The sequence below is a fragment of the Cetorhinus maximus genome, chromosome 13 (genome assembly GCF_964194155.1).
Source record: "Cetorhinus maximus chromosome 13, sCetMax3.hap1.1, whole genome shotgun sequence".
NCBI lineage: Eukaryota > Metazoa > Chordata > Chondrichthyes > Lamniformes > Cetorhinidae > Cetorhinus > Cetorhinus maximus.
Genome location: NC_135891.1, coordinates 59,204,347 through 59,224,347, shown reverse-complemented (window position 1 = coordinate 59,224,347; position 20,001 = coordinate 59,204,347). Strand labels below are relative to the sequence as shown.

Here is a 20,001-nt window from a genome sequence, read left to right as displayed (position 1 = left end):
GCCATTCCAATGGCTTACCCTTTAGGGATCTAACGCTTAGAGGAGCATTAATTGTTTCAAGGGGGGACTTCTGGGCAGGAAGTTCTGCCTCGGAGAGCTGCCAGCCAATCAAATAGCCAGCAGCCCTCCGGTCTCAGCAGCACCAACAGGGATGGAGGCCAGTTCTGGAGCTACAACAGTCCCCAGTGCTGAGGAGCTGGAGTGAATGGGAAGCTGGGGTGCATCACCAGGGCCTGTTCAGTTCATATACTCGAGCAACCATTCAGTACATTCCCCAAAGTATACAATGCAGCACCTCCCTGATACTGGCATCACTCCACTTTCCATTGGCCTGCAAGCAGCTAGGCCAATGGTATTAACAAGAAACAGTAAACATTACCTACATTACCCTGTGATCACTGCTTCTGGTTTTATCAGAGGTGGTGAGCTTTTTCTGATGTAATTTGCCTCCTGTGCTATTTGATGTTTTCCAAACCTGTGAGTAACATGTCAGTGGAACGTGCACCAGACCCCCTCAAACAGTTAATATATCATTATATTTTTCATCAAAAAAATTGCAGTCCATTTCCACAAACTTAACAATGAAGGTCAAAGTCTACCATTGGGCAGTCAAACCCGGCAATGTCACTTGCGTTTTATCTTTCACAGTCAGAGCTGTGTGAAAAACAAATTCGTTAGTCAAGAGCCTGGGAGCAGAAGAGATGCTTCTGGCTTCATCTCTGAGCAGCCTTTTTTTTTCTCCTTCTCTGCTGAATAAAGCTTTGGGTGGTTATCTTGAAAGTTTATTTAGCAGTTCATCAGAAGTACTTGACTTTGTGAGTCAGAAATCCCTATCTAAGAAACAGTAGATGGTACATAGAATTACGTAGAACGTTGAATCCAGAAAGAGACCATTTGTTTTAACTGGACTATGCTGCTGGTTATGTTCGTCCCAAACATTTAAGTGCAGTTTTTCAGAGAGCTGAGAAGTGAATAGTTGTGTTCCACATGGTTCAGTTTTAAGGTCACTTCTCTTTACTGTGTATATCAACAATTTAGATATAGGCCTAGAAGAAGTGGTGTTAAACTTTTCCAGATGATGCCAAAATAAGAAGTAAGTTAATTCTGTAGAAGATCAAAGCTGCAAATGGATATTGATAAAATGAGGGAATGGGCTAAAACTGGTAGTGTTAGCAAGTGTGAGGAGATGCATTTTGGTGAAAAATGTCAGCTATGATTATAATCCAATTGGTAATAGGTTTGGCACTGTGGAATAGTAGAGGGGTTTGGGGGTTAAAGTTTACAGATCGTTAAAGGTTGATGAGGCTGTGTAAAAAAAAGCTAATGGAATTCTAGCTCACAAGAGCTATAGAAACTAAAGAGCTTTAATAAACATGAGCATAATAAAATCAGGTCGGAGGACTTTGCACAATGATAGACTCAGCAAGGGCATTGAAACTTTAGAGAGGCAATAGGACAGATTTACTAGATGAGAACCAGAAAGCACAGACTTAAGATAATTGGAAAAAGAAGCAATGGCAGCACAAGGAAAAGCTTTTTCACGTAGCAAGTGGTTAGGATCTGGAATACACTGTTTCAGACTGTGGTAGAGGCAGGATCAATTGACACTTTCAAACGGGAATTGGATCATTATCTGAAAAGGAAAAATTTGCAGGGAAAAAGGCAAGGGAGCAGCACTAAGTGAGTTTCTCCTTCAGAAGACCAGCACAAACACGACGGGCTGAACAACCGCCTTCTGTGCTGAAAACATTTTATGGCCTGAATTTTGAGCTTGGTAGGCGGACACGATCGGTGGGCCTGGGATCGCCCAGCAAACGGGCCCTTGACTGAGGTCGCCCCACGACCGCAATTTCATGCTGGATGGCCAATTAAAGCCCCAGGCAAGGCCAGGCGAGGGAGTGTTGGGTGCCGGGTTCAATGGTGACCAGGCGGGCAGTTTGAAAACGGCACAGGCAGTGCCTTGAAGGCTGCCAGTGAAGAAGCATAGTCTGTGTTGCGGGGACGGTATTTATGGCCTTGGCAGTGGCTGGAGATGCCAGGCGGGAGGGCAGGTTGGGTGGGTACTCGGCCCCCCACTTTTTTGACAAGTGCCTTGCCGCGCTCCTGGAAGAGAGGGCTGCCAGGAGGGACACCCTTGTACCAAGGGGCAGAAAGAGGAGGCCACAACATGTGATGAAGAAAGCCTGGGAGGAGGTGGCAGCGCAAGTCAGTGTGGTGCCTCGCACATGGGAGCAGCGCCACAAGAGGTTCAGTGAGCTGCTGCGTTCAGGAAGGGTGAGTACCATGTTGGCATGGATCAGTATGGAGAAGTGTTAAGGGCTAGCCGTATCCCCATGGAGCCCAGGGTGTTAGAGTCTAAGTGCCAATTGTCAACGACACCAGAGCTGGCCAAGGGGGTGAGCCCTGGTTGTTTGGGCTGAGTGCCTTGTGGGTCAAGGGCCATGGCTCAGATGTGCCCTGCAAGGTGTTCCTCAGTTGGAGTTGGTCAGGCAGCAATGGTGCCTCAGGCAGAGAGTGGACTAATCAACGTTCCTCTGTCTTTTCAGGAGAAGACAAGCCATAACCAATTGGAGAGGTCACGGACTGGCGGAGACCCGCCCAATCTGCTGCTGCTGATCAGGTTCGAGCAGGATGCCCTGGAGCTTGAGAACCAGCACGCTCCCCATGCAACCGGTTGTGGAGAGGCTGGGGTGTCAGATTAAGGTAAGAGCGCGGTGCACAGAGGTGAGAGTTTCGGATTATGCAACCATTCCAGTGTAGTTTCTTCATTCATGGGAGCCTCAAAACTGGATTCCCCATTGATCATTGAAAGACAATGGCACCGTGATGCAGATCTCCATTGTCTCACCAGGGTGCCTGGTATGCACAGTGACAGTGTGATGACTTAAACTAATGACATATCCTTGTTCTCCCCTAGATTCGCCAGCACGCACTCATTCTCAGTGCCCTGAAGGGCCACCCCTGATGCCAGAGGACCGCCGAGCTTCATCTACACCTGCGCCACACCTGCTCTCTGAACCAGGCACCAGCGTAGATACCAGAACCTTGGTGGGCATTAGATCATTGGCTACATTGTCTGTGCACAGCAGTAAGGGCACTTTACACTCACTTGAGGTGCAGGCGGAGGTAGATAGTGCCCAGGACACCGGCAGTCGGAGGGCTGCTGGAGACCAGGACGATGCTGGGTCGAATGCAGATGATGAGCCTCTGGAGTCATCCATTAGGCGGCAACTGCTGGATGTCCAGTGGGATGTGCAGTAGGATCTGGCAGAAATCCATGAGGGTCTGCATGCCATGGTCTCTGTTGTGGCCGAGCGCACTGCCTCCTCCATTGAGAGAGTGGCGACTCTCATCGAGAAGCAGTTCCAGGAACAGAATCAGGGCTGGGCCTGAAAGCCCTCATACAGGCACTTACTGGTCAGTGTCAGTGTGGGAGATGGATGAGGCAACCAGTATCCTAGCTAGATGCCCATCCGTCAAAGATGAGCAGGGAGGTCCAGAGCAACTTTGCGTTGGTACACAAGTTGCTTGTTGTCTCTGCGGGCTCCTCTTAGGGCACTCCGGATGACAGAAGCAGCTCCTCCATGACTTTGCCAGTGACCGTCACAACTGACGAGGCTGCGATGACTGGGGAGATGCCAGCCGTGGCACTCGCCGCTCCCCCCGAGGTGGGGCCAGCACAGGCTGCACTGGCCAAAGGATGACTGCCAAGGTCGCCAAGGCCAATAAGACAGCAGAGTCAGCCGGCTGCCTCCAATGCCAGTGCCAGTGAGGTGGGGGGGGGGTGTGGAACCAAGATGCAGCATCGCAAACTTAAGTTTAAGGCACCATGAACACAAAAGGGACTGTTCACGGGTGATCTTCTGTTCAATTATGTTTGGTTTATGTCTACTGGTGTGGACATTAACACCAGTAATGGTTATGTCAATGTGATTTTAATGTGACAATAACATTAAATTTGCTTTTGTCGCAATTGTCTGAGTATGCTTCACCTTTTATTTTTTGTATATTGGTGCGGGGAATGCCAGTATGTAATGCTCGATGTGAGTGGCTCTAAACTCTATTGCACAGGCACTGAGTGGACTTTGGGTTCACATGAAAGGGGCATTTCAGAATCCGGGATGGAGGCGGCAGCCCTGTCATGAGGTGGGAGCAGATCTTTGACAGCCGAGCTGAAGGAGCGTTAGATCAAGGCATCCCTGAAGGTTACCAAGGTCTGCCTCCACTCTCTCACAGTGCTCCTCTTCTAACTCACTATTGGATTCATCCTCTGGGGCTTGTGGAGCTGCCTCAAAATCCTCTTCCTCCAGTGGGTCCCCCTTTGCCAGTGCCAGATTGTGGAGAGCGCAGCATGCAACCACTATCAATGATACTCACTCTGGGGTGTATTGTAGTGCTCCCTCTGAACTGTCGGAAGCATTGGAAGTGCATCTTCAGAAAACTTATGGTCCTCTCTATCACCGCCCTTGTGGAGGCATGACTCCTATTATAGTGCTGTTCTGCCTCTATTCTTGGGTGACAGAGTGGTGTCATAAGCCACCTTTTCAATGGATAGCCCTTGTCACCCAGTAGCCATTCAACCCGTTGGGCTGGAGCATTGAACAGCCTTGGCAGCTGGGAGTGTCTGAGGATATAAGTGTCATAGGAGCTGCCAGGGTACCTTGCACAGACTTGCAGAATCTGCATCCTGTGGTCACACACTATCTGCACGTTCATGGAGTGGAAGCCCTTTCTGTTGACGAAGTCACCCAGCTGACCCACTGGTGCCTTGATGGCCACATGTCTGCAGTCGATTGCACCCTGGAAGTGGGGGAACCCAGCAATCGCTGAAAACCCGCTGGCTCACTCAGCCTGGCTGGCATCGTCCGTACGGAAATGAATAAATGTCATTGTCTGCCTGAACAGAGCTCCTGTCAGCTTGATGCAACTGTGGACAGCTGATTGGGAGAATCCACACAGATCCCCCACTGACCCCTGGAAAGAGCTGGAGGCATAGAAGTTGAGGGTCACTGTGACATTCAGAGCCACTGGCATGGGGTTTCCACCCACACAGTTCGAGGTGTTCTCAGGCCCAATCACATAACTAGTGGAGGTCACAGTCTCCCTCTAGAGGTGGAGCCTCCTTCGGCATTGCACCTCAGACATGTTGAGGTAGCTGCATCATTGCCTGTAAATCCTGGTAGCAGGATAGTGGCATCTTCTGCGGCCCCTTCCGCCTTGGACTACTTGCTGGCCCTGCGCCCCTTGTGCCTGCGCCTCTCCTCCCACAGGTCGCTCCCCTGCAAGCTATGTTAGGACACCTGGCCTCCTCTCCCTTCTGTCCCTCTCTTCCTCCTCAGAGGAGGTGCCTCCAGCGGAGAGCACAATCCCCATTACCAGGGTGACAGAAGGCTGTCCGATACCTGGAAGGGTCCACACGGTCAGAATCCTCCAGGGGCCTTGGAGACACCAATGAGTCTTGAAATGAGGCCAAGAAATGCTAAGAATGAAGCTCCAAACAAAGATGAAGCTGCCAAGTACCAATATGCAACCAGCAGCAAACTATCTCCAAAACTCCTCACTACTCACAATGGCAATGCTGCTGACCCTTTCTATCCTGCTCTTGGATGAGGTTTTGCAAAAAGTCAGCTGCGCACCTGCCCATTTCCCCCATCTGACAAGCACGAAATTGCATGGGCAATGTGAAATTTTTGTCAATTGCCTTTTTAATGGCCTTTTAATTGATGGCGGCCACGGCTCTGACACCTGCGTGTGCCCGCCAAGTGAAATATTGCGCAAGTGCGGGATGATGTCAGGACACTCACATTATGCCATTTCACACAATTTGACGCCTGAGTGGCTTGGGTGCGTGCCTGCCCGCAGGACATAAAATTCTGCCCTATGATTCTTATGTCGCCTGATTTGAGGATACAAAAATATGAACAATAATATGAAAAGTTGGGTCTTTTACTTATGAGAATCCCATGTCAGTGGCTCTGAAAGTCACAGTGACCCTCAACTTCTATGCCTCCAAATCTGATAGAAGTATTTAAGATTTGATCTAATGGGACAGGGTAGATAGAAATAGTCAATTTACAGTAGTGCCACAAAAACATGCTTTATGCCAAATAATGATTTTAATCCATCAGCTGGAAAACCAAACTGAGCTTTTAAAAACAGAGACTGTTAAAAACACAGACTAAAAGTGTGACTTGAGCTCGCAACAAAGATGGCTACCCAATTTGCATCACTGTACTCTCAATAATGCAACCCACTGAGGTGGAGAAAGCACATGTACAAAGACCCATCAAGGACAAAGACCTCAGGAAAATATGATACAAGAGTAAATTTAAGAGAATTAGATCAGAGGGTAAGGGAAATATCTTTACACAGAGAGATTTGAGGTGTGAACATTTCATCCAAGGTTAATGGCTGACATTCAGGTAAGGTTTCTCCTTTGAGAGTAATCAGGAAATTGCGCCCAAAATGCACTTGAAATTGTGCTGGTTAGATTTGCCTTCAAGTCACCATACGCATAATCACAAAAAAAGAATCTTGCAGAACCAGTGGAATCTTGCAATTTCGACCTGGGAGTTGGGGGAGGCTGGGGGTTGTGGGGTGTGTCAGCGGTGGTGGTGGGGTGGTGCAGGGGGCCTGGCCAGTTTCATTGGGAGGTTGGTGAGGGTTGATTCAGCCAAACTGAATCTTGAACAATCATAACAGGTTAAGGACTACACGAATATAAGTGGTTTTGAACAGAACTCACATAATGTAAAATTTGCTAACCTTTTGTGTTGATTCTGCCGACTCTGTCCAGATTGCACATATATAATAAGTGTAAACTCAATCCCACTATGTTAACATTCAAGATCAGATAAATATGTGGTTGAAGGAACAGAGGATGAAGGGATTATGGGAAGAGGCTGGATAAACATAATTGTAACTACTTGCTCACAGGAGGTATATTCTCACATGGACTTTTGTGATCTAAAATGCTATATCCGTGCTGAAACTTTTAAAGATCTCTATGCATATCATCTCCATTATCTAGCCCAAGGTGTTGAAATGAATGTTTTTTTTCTCTCTCTGCTGACTGTAAGAATGTGAATTTCTTTGAGTTTGGCCAGTCACAAGCTATTTACAAAGTGTAAAGCTGCCAATAATTAGGCATTCATTAGCAGGCTATCTCATTAAAACTGCAAGAATACTTAGATAAAACACTGAGGATGCTGGAAATCTGAAATATCAACAAAATATGCTGGATATACTGAGGTCAGGTAGCAACTGTGGAGGGAGAAAAAATGAGTTAATGCTTCAGGTCATTGATAGGTTACCTTGCAGATATTGCAAGGTTTTGATCACTTATCTAATTTAGTTACTCATTCCCTGGTGATGGGATTACTGGAAGACATTCAGTTTTTTTAACCAATAAGGCATAATTGTAGTAGATTGAATTTAATAAGTGAGTAAATCTTCATCAGTAAAACTGATAGTAATACTTATGGAACATTGAAATCTTAAACTGGGCAACAGCTTGAGGTAAATGGACTTTGATCTTGCTGGACGCTCTGTTGCTCCGAAGTATCAGTAATAATATACAGCTCTCTTATTAAAACATGTTTAAAGTTATACCAGTAATTCTCTTCTGGAATTGTCTCAGTTTTCAATCCTCCTTTCTGCTATTTTATGATAGCTATAGGAGCAGAATAGAGGCAAAGATCTTCTGAGGACTCTTCTCTCTCGCTGTTCTTCATATGCTGAACTGATGGCTTTTAGGGGTCTTCTGTAATTGAGACAAGACTCTCCATTTTTCCCCAGATGTATAAGCTTGAGGATGTAGTTTACCTTAAATCAATAATGACACCTGCTGATGCTACCTCCGTCAGCCACTTGACCCTTTCTGTCTTTCTTTCTTAGTCTGCCTGGTACTCATTTTGCACATCATAGAGCAGATACAGAGACTCCCGCAGCACAAGTGTGGTTTCTCACTGTGGTGGACATCCTTTTAAGTTAAGTTAAACCACGACGCAAAAAAAAGACATTTATTGGAGACAGTGATACTGCCTGTAATTCAGCAGAATTTGTTCTCATGGTGGATAACATATATATTCCATTCAGTTCATTTCCAAAACCAATAACCTGTTTGTCTCTCCTTAATGTGCTTTGTGACATTTCACAAGATCACAAGATAATTATGAGAAGGGAGACCACTTTTGGCCCATCTTGAATCTTAGAATTGCTTATTCTCCTATTATAGCAGATTATAGCACAAATATATTGCAATCCTGCACTTATGTTTTGGTGTACAACATTACCACCACCAGCACAAAATGTATTCTACTCTAATTTAAAGTCGATCTGTTACAAAGATTACTCAAAGGAACTGGATATTGAGCAATGCACTTCAACCAAGCAATAGATCTTCATTGTATTTTTACAAATATGAAAGCTAGTCTCTATATTTAAAAAAAAATCGCTGATATGCACCTCGCTGTCCTCCTTTCCCCCATTTTCTCCTCTCAGGTAGGGCAGAGCGAGTGGTTGGTGCTCTCAGGCTGTGTCTAATGGCTTTCTTGACTGGCTTTCAGGAAGGCCATCAGCTCTTTTGTCCTTCATCCTCCCGGTGAAAGTTACCTGACTTCTGTTTGGTAACTTCTTGCCCAGTGTGGCTGGAATACGTCTCTGCACTATGGATGATGCGGCTGTTGGTAGAAGCCCAGACAGAGCTGACATTCCAACCGTGGTGTCCAACGGCCAATTAGTGATCTTAGAGTAGAAAGAAATTGATACAGGATTCATTGTAATCTGCTGTAAATGTTCCCAGGTTGAAATCTGCAAGACAGTTCCATCACAGTTAAGTGTATGTCTCTTTGGTAAAACCAAGTGAGCCTTATTATAAGTAACATGTCAGTCATTGAAAGTGGTAACATAAACTAAGCTCATTAAGTAGTTTCATAAATCATCTCATTTATACTTATAGGCTTAATGCATTGAGCTCTCCCCACCCTACCTTTGCTATCATTATGCCACCAATCTGATTTGGAATTACATGGCCTTTCCAGCATCATCGCATGTCAGAACCCGGCAACTCCCTATTCAACAGCGCCGTGGAAGCACCAGACAGGCTGCAGCAGTTCAAGATGAAGGCCTACCATGACCTTGGCCAGCGATGCCCTTATCACAAGACTGAATAACAAACAAAAGCTCTTCACCAACCTTAGTTTCCCTTCCACTTCCTCTGGACCTCGGTGACTCTGGTCTTTTGTGTATCTTTCTTCTCTACCAATGACAGACATTCATCCTCCCATTTCCTTATTCTCCGGAACTCCCTCCCTAAACCTGTCTCATTTCTTAATAAAAGTAAAATACTGCGGATGCTGGAAATCTGAAATAAAAACAAAGTGCAGTTCTGAAGAAGTCATATTTGACTCAAAACATTAACTCTTTCTCTTTCAACAGATGCTGCTAGATCTATTGCATTTTCCAGCAGTTTTTGTTTTTATCTCTCTGTTTCTTTATGACTCTATTAATAAAAACTCCTTAAAACCTTTCTCGTTTGCTGAATTTTTGACAACCATAACTCCCTACATGCTATTAGTGGTCATTGGTGGTCATTCTGCGCTTTCCTTGTAAAATATCATGTGATTTTTAAAATATATTTAAAGATTCAAATTCTTGTCATTATGTAATAAAATCTCCAAAAAGTGGAATTGGATGATGTAATCGACCATCAATGGCCATTTTACAGTGCATTATGGGTATTTTGAATCCGCCATCAGATTTTGTTGCGGATATGATAATTTTTCAATGGCAGAAACATGCTCTCCTGTCAAGATGCCATTTTATCATTAACTAATGATGTCTGTGTTTCATTATCAATGAGGAAGAATTAACCGAATGGATACTGCATCAAACTGGTGACTTCCATTTTATTCCCTAGTATCTTCCCTCAGTATGAAAACTCAATATTTGTAGGTTGCAATGAAATCTGCAAAAACTTGTGACTTTTCACAAAGTTATTGGAATACAATATCTGCCTATACTTACTGTAAAATACAAGTTGCACTTCATTGCCCCCTATTGACTGACCCTCACAGCTGCATTAACACAGGCGACAGAAATGTCAACTCAATGGCCATCTTCCCCTCTCCCATTTGCTGGAACCTGCAGTCAAAATACAGCAGGTGGATATGAAGAGAAATGATCAGCAAATTCAAACTTGACAATGAAATATTAGTTCAGCATCGTTTTAGGACCATTTTAAAACACTGTTTCAATTCAGGAGATAGGAATATATTTCAATTCCCATTCCGATTTTTTTATCTTGATCATCTCAATTATGCTTTGAGTAAAGCATTATGCTTCAGAATTTACATTTGCAAATGCCTCATTGCTATCCTACTTAAATGAGCATACAACAGGCTTTTCTGTTCCCTAATGATATTGAATTTGTAAGTGTTGCTTAGCGTAATTTTCTATTTGGCGTACCAGGGTTAATGCTTGTGTCACAAAAGCAAAATTACTGTGGATGTTGGATATCTGATGTGGAAACTGAAAATGCTGGAAACACTCAGCATGGCAGGCAGCATCTGTGGAGAAAGAAACAAAATTAACATGTTAGGCTCATGACTTTTCATCAGGAATGCTAAGGCCACTGGGCTAAAGTGGAAATTAAAATATTGCTGTCAGGACCAGAGTTGTAATTCCCTTCCCCTCCCACCCGTCTATTGCCAGGAGTTTCTGCTTCAGGTGTGCACCGGGACCCTGAAGGACACCTTGATTGCAGCATACACCCAGATGCTCTCATTTTCATGTAACATATACATATCAGAAACAGATCCAATAGTAACTTTGCATGGGGGAATCAGATATTTGCTTGACCAAGAACGGAATAGCAGGGATATGGGGAGTGAACAGGAGAGTGGGACTAATTGGACAGCTCTTTTAAAGAGCCAGCATAGGCACGATAGACTGAATGGCCTTCTGTACTTTATAATTCTATTATCTGAGAGACTTGATTTCCCCCATTCAATGTCCTGGTTATGAATGTTATTTAAACCTATGGATTGTGAGTGTTGTGAGCCCGGAACACATTCAGTTCCTGAGGAATTTTTCAGATACTCTTTAGTGGCAAACGGAAGTGTAAAATATCAAGTATTTATTTTCCCTGGAGCAATAGCATAACACCAGAAAAGTGGAACTAATTGGATAGCACGTTTAAAGAGCTGTCACATGCACGATGGGCCGAATGACCTCTTTGTTGTAAGATTCTATGAGCCTTCACTCCAGCTTCAAGTTGTCCTACATCCATTCATCTACTCTCCTTCAATTAAACAATTCAAACCTAAAAACATCAAAAAGACATTCATTTTTCTAAGGAAAATTTAACAAAAGAACTGAAATTAAATAGGTTGGCAGTCTTTCAATCAAGAGGGAAAATACATCCAATCCTGCAATCCACATAAACAACAGCATTTGCTCCGTGTGGGTCTGCACACCAATGGTTAGTCAATTAAACGCAACCCACCCCTCCCCCATTGCACCACTTCCCCTGCGGAAGCTGAATGTGCTACATGATGAATGAAAACTCTTGTACTTATGTTACAATCGCTTCCAACGGGACCAGTTGAGGATAGCACACCACCATAATTTGATAAAAGTTGAGACTTTTTCTGTTGCCTGCTTGGTTGTAGGGCTGTTTATTTTGCTGGGACCTATGTTTTCCCTGGATCTGGTGCTTTGAGACTGAATGTCCACTTCATAAAGTAGCAGAGGTGAGGGGACTGGCATTGAAGCCAGCTCAAACAGCTCTGGGGAAGGATTCATACCCAAGCTGTCTCAACATGTCTGTTGTCTCGGCAGATGCTGCCTGCCCTGTTGAGTGTTTGCAGCAGTTTTTGCTTTCCTCTCATTCCAAACAGGCCTGATTTATAATATAGAACTGATGCACCTAAGCAAGACACTTAATTCCCTTTTAAAAATTGCTTCACTTACAGAAGCTGGGTAATGTAGGTCATCCTTTGGGACCCTAATTGATTCTAGGCACATGTGCCATCTAATCTCTGCACATAAGTCAAGCTATGTCATAACATGGCTGCCTATTCTCTCACAAGCAAACTGAACCATGTTTTGATTCACATCAGCTCACTGTTAGCCTTCCATTAGAACTCAGCAGTTAGGCCTGGCATGCATTTACCTGGAATTTACTGTATGTCAGAAAGCAATTCTTTTTTAAAAAGAATTCAAATGTGAATTTATATGTTGTGCACCATTGGACTTTAATAGACCTAGTTTCAGTGTGGTGTCACACAGTTTACAGTTTACAGTTTACAACATTTATGACTACGATAGTTGTCGAATACCTTTGTGGATGTAATTCTTCTGGCAAATAGTCCTTTCGTAACTTGAGGGCATAGCAATGGATGAAAAATCTCTGCTTTCCTTATTAATCAATAGCTAGACACAATAATCGATAGATCAAACCATAATCTTAATAGATGGGACATGGAGCTCTAAACGGCACTCATTACAAATAAACTAAAAAAGGGGGCTAATGGAAACAAGATACAAGTCAGCAATTATTCATTCTGTCTGAGTCTTATTCCTCATCTTGGCTACAGAGCATAGCTTCAATTGGAGCTCACAGCAGGCAAAGCAGGCTACACCATTTATCATCCTCTAAACAAATTGAAATTTAAAGGTCTGTATCTCTGAAACACAGAAAACAATTACCATTGAATTTTAATAGTGACTTAATTTATTGGATCAGAAATGATGGATAGTACAAGAAAGGAGCCTTATTACCTAACAGCCTCTCACTCAAGATATCGGTGCTAATGGTGAGGGTGATAGCTCTCCTATCCCTGGCAATCAGAAAGAATTGATTGTGCCAAAGCATTTACCTCTAAATGTAAAGGAGGTAACTGGACACACATTCTCAAGGTGTCCAGCCATTGAACAGAAATGTTAAGAATACAGATACGTTTAAGAAATGATTGCAAATAAACAAAGTACTGGCAACATGTTCTGCTTTGAAATAGTTTATCTTCAGTAATTTTCTGAGTGGACACTGTCACACGCTGATGTTTTTCCCAATGGTTATCTGGTCGTAAAATAGAGAATAATGGATTCTCGGTTCTGTGATACAGGACAATGATTTAATCAAGGGGCCGCCCTCAGGGTGATGGCACAAACCCTGGGTTCAATGTTTGAGTAGTTTATAAATCATCTGGACTCCAATTAAGTTTTACTGACTGTCTGAATATTTTCTTTGTGGCACTTTGATTTCTGAGATATATTATATTACTGTCGAAACTTCACGGTGACGACCAGAAACTCATGTTAATGTTTTCGGTAAACTTGAGAAAAGTTTAATGTGACTTTTCACACGGCAGTTTACTCAGTGGTGTGCTGTTATACTGGAGGTAGATGCACACTTAAGTGTAGGACATAACATTATTAATGTGTGAGCTGACTGCCAAGCTCACAAGTTGCGATGTGACAAGGAGATGTTTATTAGAGGCAATTAATCAGAAGTTATCAAGGGCAGCCTTGATGACAGAGGCGGTGGCCTCCTGGAAAAAAGCAGGCAGTAAAAGATGACAGCTCACAGACACTGTAGTCTGGGTTAAATATTAATGATATGGGTTGGGAGATTTTGATTTTGATTTTCACATAGCAGATTGTATAAGCATTAAAGTCCTCAACCACCAGCAATGTAATCAGTCTCAGTCTTATTGTCAACAATTTCTCACTCAACATTAGAGAAAAAAGGCACTTTAATTTGGAAAAAAAAACTTCTAGCGTGGATTTAGTGGCATTGGGTTATTTCTACTGAACTTGGAGCCACTTCCCAAGACTCAAGTATCAGCAGTACTTGGGATCTCAAGTCCTGTTATGGAAATCCTCATGGATTCTAGCCATACTTTTAATAAGATATGTGGACACTATGGGGCAATTTTTCCACTAGGGTTTCAATGTGGCAGCTTACCAGACATGACTTTTCCTAGTCACTCTTTCTCAAAAACCATAAAACCTCGCTTCTCCTGCAGGCATTCCTTCCTCCTCTCATTCTCAGACTTTTAACCATCACTTCATGATTGTTCTTGTCTTTTGTTTTGTTCCAAAAGGTTGGGAAAGTCTAACAAATAGGACCAGCATTTCCATTGCAGCAACCATGTCAGCAGCCTTCCCCTGCACAGAATCACAGCCTAGGATCCACCAAATATTAACTCTCAGCGGCAATGTTCCTGCAAATACAATATTTATCATATACATTTTTTTAAGTACACAGAGTTATGTTGCAAACAAGATTCCCTTGAATCATTAGGGTATTTTTCATTACAAGGCAAGTGTGCAGCAGATACTAGGAGATGTGAAACTGCACTTAATTTAGTTGAAAAATTTAGATTTATGGCCCTTATTGTAAGGTTGCAAGAGACCAGGCACAAGGGCATGCCTTTAATTGGCTTAATACATGGGCTGCCTATTGGATTATTATAGAACAAACACAGAATTAAGTTTAAATACTATGTTTAATGCCTCTTGTAGCTTATAAACCTTACATACGCAGCTTTACTTTTGGCTGATATATGAATGTCGGGTCAGAATGGAACTGTAAACTGTAAAACTAAACAAACAGATAATTAAGTCCTGAAGAAGAGTCATATTGGACTCAAAATGTTAACTCTGTTTTTCTCTCTCCACAGATGCTGCCAGACCTGTTGAGTTTTTCCAGCACTTTCTGTTTTTATTTCAGATAATTTAGTAAAATGTGAATGCCTCCATTTTTGTCCTCTGTACCCTAGCCTTAGACTATGAGAGAATGTGGTACTGATGGCTATCTGTTATATTCCTCCTGTCGGGTCGCTTAGCTCAGTGAACACAGTTGCACGCTTGTCCACTGGTGAGTGAGTTGGTAAACAAGATACTGCAGACGCAGAGACCAATGTAAGTTGGAGCACATGCTGTTTATTAACACAAGTAACAGAGCACTAACACATGTGTGCTTCTCAAACCAGATCCTATTCTACACTACTCATTAACATTGTAGCCTGTGCTACACAGCAATTGGGTAATACAGTCACATGGTTAATCTGCTCACATTCTCTTAAAGGTATATTGCACCTCAGATTACCATATTATACCAGCTAGTTTCTCACAGGTAATGTGGGGCCAGGGGATGTATTGCAGTCCTAAATTTAGCACCAGCTTGCCCATTGCTATTCCACAGCAAATTCACAGAAACAATATTTCACATGACTGATGGAAGATGGAAATATTACACATAGTAGTAGTCTCAATTCTGAGGCAGCTGGTAGCACTCTTGCCTCTGAGCCAGAGGGTTGTGAACTCAAGCCCCACATATTTGAACACATAGGGCAGGATTTTTCAGTCGGGGTGCAGGGGCGGGCCCAACACACCGACACATAAAATGACGTGTGATGATGTTGGGCGCGCATCCCGACGTCATCACGCAGTCCTGCGATGTTTCATTCTGCAGGCGCACGCTGGAGTCAGCTACGCGTCCACCGATATGTAAACGGCCTATTAAGGCTGTTAAGAAAGTAAGTGATGGAATTGTTAACGCTGCCCGTCCAACCTTAAGGTTGGCAGACAGGCGAAAAGGCCAAGCGGCCTTCGTGTTTTTTGGGAAACCTCATTGACGAGCGGGATGAGTTTTCCTAAAGCTTTTATTAAATAAATAAAACATTTCCCCAAAATATAAAAGCATGTCCCTTTTCATGTGGCACAGTCACATGAGGGGACATGTTTGAATAAATTTTTTAAATCGTTTATTTAATTATTTTAATATCAATTCAATCTCCCAGAGGCAGCTCTGCACAGGTAGCACTGAGCGCTACAGCTTGCATATTACGCTGGGCGGGCCTTAATTGACTCGCCCGCGTAAAATGGCAGCACGGAGCCGATCGCGGGCGGCAGTCAGCTCTGCGACCGTCCCTGCCTGCCCCTGCCGAGCCCGCCCGTTGCCTGAAAAATTCAGGCCATAATCTAGGCTGTCAATTTTGAGAGGTTCCAGTTTTTCAGAAAAAGTATCAGCCAAGATGTTGGTTGAGAAACTGGTGTATGTTTGAGCTTTTTTCGTTATGTGCAGCTCATGCAATACATGGTGCTTGCTACTAAATTAATTAGGCATCCCAGAAAGGTACCTACAGCAAACATTAAGTCCCTTGCATACATTAAGTAGGGATCCCATGCCTGTTGGTAAGCTTCTTTGAAAAAATTGTTCCCATTTAGCTGGGCAGACAAATCAAGACTAAATTCTGCCTCATTTTCAAGCTCTTTAAGGTGCGTGGAAAAATCTTCTGGTACTACAGTGTTTGAAGAAGAACAGTGGCCATCATTCATCACTCGACAAATGCCACCAATGAACAGGTTATATGGTCAGTCGTGTAATCACTGTTTGTGTGGCTTTTGTGTCAACTTGTGGCCAAATAAGCCCAAATAACAATAGTGACTGCACTTCAAAGGTGATACATTGGGTGCAAAATGTATCCTGAAGATGGGAAAGATCGCCTGTGCAGCTGTATTCAAAGAAGAATAAAAGCAGAATACTGCAGATGATGGCGATCTGAAATAAAAACAGGAAATGCTGGAAAACCTCAGCTGGTCTGGCAGCATCTGTGGAGAGAGAAACAGAGTTAACATTTTGCGTCCAACATGACTCTTCTTCGGAATTCCAATTTGGTTCCGAGGAAGAAATTCATTTCCGAAGAAATATTGGACTTGAGACATTAACTCTTTTCTCTCTCCACAGATGCTGCCTGACCTGCTGAGTTTTTCCAGCATTTTCTGTTTCAAAGAAGGGCAGGTGACTTTCCTCATCTCGATCCCTCAACCAACATGACTGAATCAGCATAATAAAAACAGAAAAAGCTGGAGATACTCAGCAGGTCAAACAGCATATGTGGAGAGGAACAGAATTAATAGGCAGAATTTTACGTCCCACGGCGGACGTGCACCAGACCCGATCGGGTATAAAATAGCGCGCGATGATGTCAGGCGAATGTCCCTACATCATCACGCACTTTGGTCGGAGGGCGCGTGCAAGAGTCGGCAGCGTGCCCACTGACAATTAAGAGGCCCGTTAGGCCATTGAAGTATTAATTATGGGAGATTTTTCACTGCCCGCCCAACGTTACAGTTGGCCAGCGAGCAAATCGGCCAGGCGGCCTTTGCATTTTTGAGGAAACCTAATCTATGGACGGGATGAGGCTTCCAACATTAATTTTTTAAAAAATGTTTTGACATAATCTTTATTATACATTTGTCCGTGTGAATGAGTCTTATGTGGGGACTTTTTTTTCAGAATTTCCAAATCTTTATTTTTGATTTTAAAATTCTTCAGCTCCCTGAGGCAGCTCTCTGCCTTCAGGGAGATTTCATTGCACGCTCCCCCAAGCCTGCGCAGACTTCAGTGCTCGCCCTCCTCCCACCCCCACCCTGGCAGTGCTGAGTCTTTCAGTGCGTGTTTCACAGTGTGTGTGAAATCGCAGTCAGGGGTCAATCGCGGGCGGTGGACCATTTCCCAGCCACTCCCAGGCCCACCCACCATGCCCGCCTAACGACCTGAAAATCCTGCCCAATGTTTCAGGTCGGTGACCCTTCATCAGAACTTTTATTTCAGCTTTCTTGCATCTGCAGTATTTTGCTTCTGTGTCACTGAAACAATTCATCTGTTTATTATCTCTTTGCTGTATGTGGGAGCTTACTGTGTGCAAAATGGCTGCTGTGTTTCCCTGGATTGCAACAGTGACTGCAGTTTAAAATGACTTAATTAGCTGCAAAGCATCTTGGTGCATTCTGAGGTTGTAAAAGCCGCTAGATAAATGTAAGTACTTTTTCCCTTTATGCATTTAATTGGAATACATATCAGGTTTGCTGAAATGCGAGAATGAATTAATTTCAAAAAATGCTGAGTGTTGCTACTTCGAGACATTTATACTGTCTACTTTTCAGCAGCTGTTGAATAATGAGGTGTTAAGTTTCTCATTTCGATGAAGAGTTAACAGATTCACACTCACAAAGGTGAGAAAGGGGCCATTAATCTGCTCCTGAAAGGAGCATGGTGTTTATGGAATACAAAACCACACACTTAAATGAAAATGTCTTTTACTGTGTATGCTGAAATACACGTTGCCTACCTGTGCCAGAGAGAATTCCTGGAACAGACAGCCACAGGTTCAGCTAAGCACCTCTCTGCAAACTTGCTATATTAGCCTGAGTAAAATCTTTACTGTTATATCTGGTTATTGATAATAAAAACACTAGGATTTATTTTAAGCACAGGCATATTCGGAACAAAAACAAAAATACCTGGAAAAACTCAGCAGGTCTGAAAGCATCTGCGGAGAGGAATACAGTTAACGTTTCGAGTCCATATGACTCTTCACCAATATTCAGAGTTAGTCAGGTGAATTTGTGCTAGGGTTTTATTATACATTGCTGGTTCACCCTAAAAGGTGGACGGAATTTTCCTATCTGGAGACTAAGTCCGGTCGCGGGTGGGGAAGACGGCATGATTCCCACTGGGCAGCGGGATGGCTGAACTTGCGTGATCTTCTGCTTTTTAGCTCGTTAATTATGCATCAGCGGGGAGATTGGCAAATCTCATGGCGGGGTGGGCAGGGATTTGTCCACCCTGCTGCCACCTGATGGGGTCGAATGTCCTGATGCCATATTTAAACAGCACTCACCCAGGCATTTACTCACTGCAGGCCAGATATTGTGTGGGACAGGGAAGCAATGGCCCCAAAGAGAAGAACTTTTCTTGTTGGACACATTTAACTTTAGATACAAGACAGCAGCAGCAATTACATGTGTGCATCAAACTCTATAACTAAAGAAGAATTCTCCCCCTAGGGGATCCCCACGCTGCTAACTCATTGGTTTACACAGATTATGTGATCTTACAACACAGGATTACTCCTAAAGCTACAGTCCTAACATTTATCAAAACTATAATCACTACATTCCTCCCCCTTTAACTTTTCTGCATGTTTTGTATTTACATAGATATTTATCTCATGACATTACAATATTTTCACAGGTCATGAAATTACAGGTTCAGTTTTTCAGGTGATTTCCTGATCCATGGGAGACATCGTAGCTCCATGACTTCAGATTCTTTAGCAAGAACCACATTCTCTGGAATCGCATTAACATCAAGTACCTCATTAGGAACAGGTAGTTCAGTGTCATCAACTCTGACAGAGATATTGGGCATATCTATCCTTGGTTGAGCAAATTCAATAGGAACCACAGGTTCAGCAATGGTTACAGGCGGAACATCATTTTGGTTGGTTACCTTCCACCTTCTTGCGTAAGGGTGATCCGGCTCTCCATTTCCACGTGGTATGACAATGGTCCAGTCACAGAGCTTACTTTACCAGGTAACCACTTCAGTCCTCCACTGAAATTCCTTACATTTCCTGCTTCTCCAACAGTAAATTGTCACTCACAACCATGCAAATCATGAGTCGATTTTTGGTTCCCTTGACTTTTCTCCACCATCACCTCCAAATTGGGAAGTATCAGGCTTAGTCTTGTTTGAAGACAGTGCCTCATCAATAATTCTGCATCCTCTTCCTACGTACCCTCTTCTTTCTACCACAGAATTTAGTCTCAGCCTTCTTTTTGACTTCACTGCTGGCCAGACTTCTCTCAGGTGAAATCTCAACTTGTTTTAGTTCAGTAGTTGAGCTACCCATGATCTACTCAAATCTTGGAAAATTCTATGACTTTTGCTTTCAAAGCCTCTTTGGCTTCATTCAGATGATTCTCAAGCTCTTCTGTCTCCTTCTTGTATCTGCTGGCTTCCTCCTGGAACCTTGAACATTGCTGCATCTTCTCTGCCAACTTAATCTTCAGTTTTTTCAGAGTGACATTAAATTCTTCCTGTTTCTCTTCGTGATTTTTCAGAAGTACAAACTTAGACCTGCGGGATCCTTGTAGTGTGTGAAGGGCTTTCAACAGGTTTTCCTCTTCTTTGCGAAACTCACT

The 20,001-nt window shown here is 43.4% G+C and overlaps 1 long non-coding RNA gene across 1 annotated transcript; it reads right to left on the bottom strand.

Moving 5' to 3' along the window:
• Positions 1-8,519: 8,519 nt before the first annotated feature.
• Positions 8,520-18,809, bottom strand: LOC144689195 (uncharacterized). The gene is made up of 3 exons (XR_013578592.1): positions 18,797-18,809; positions 8,658-8,811; positions 8,520-8,579 (listed from the first exon to the last, which is right to left on the bottom strand). It is a non-coding gene; the product is annotated as an uncharacterized LOC144689195 (long non-coding RNA).
• Between the last annotated feature and the right edge of the window lie 1,192 nt (positions 18,810-20,001).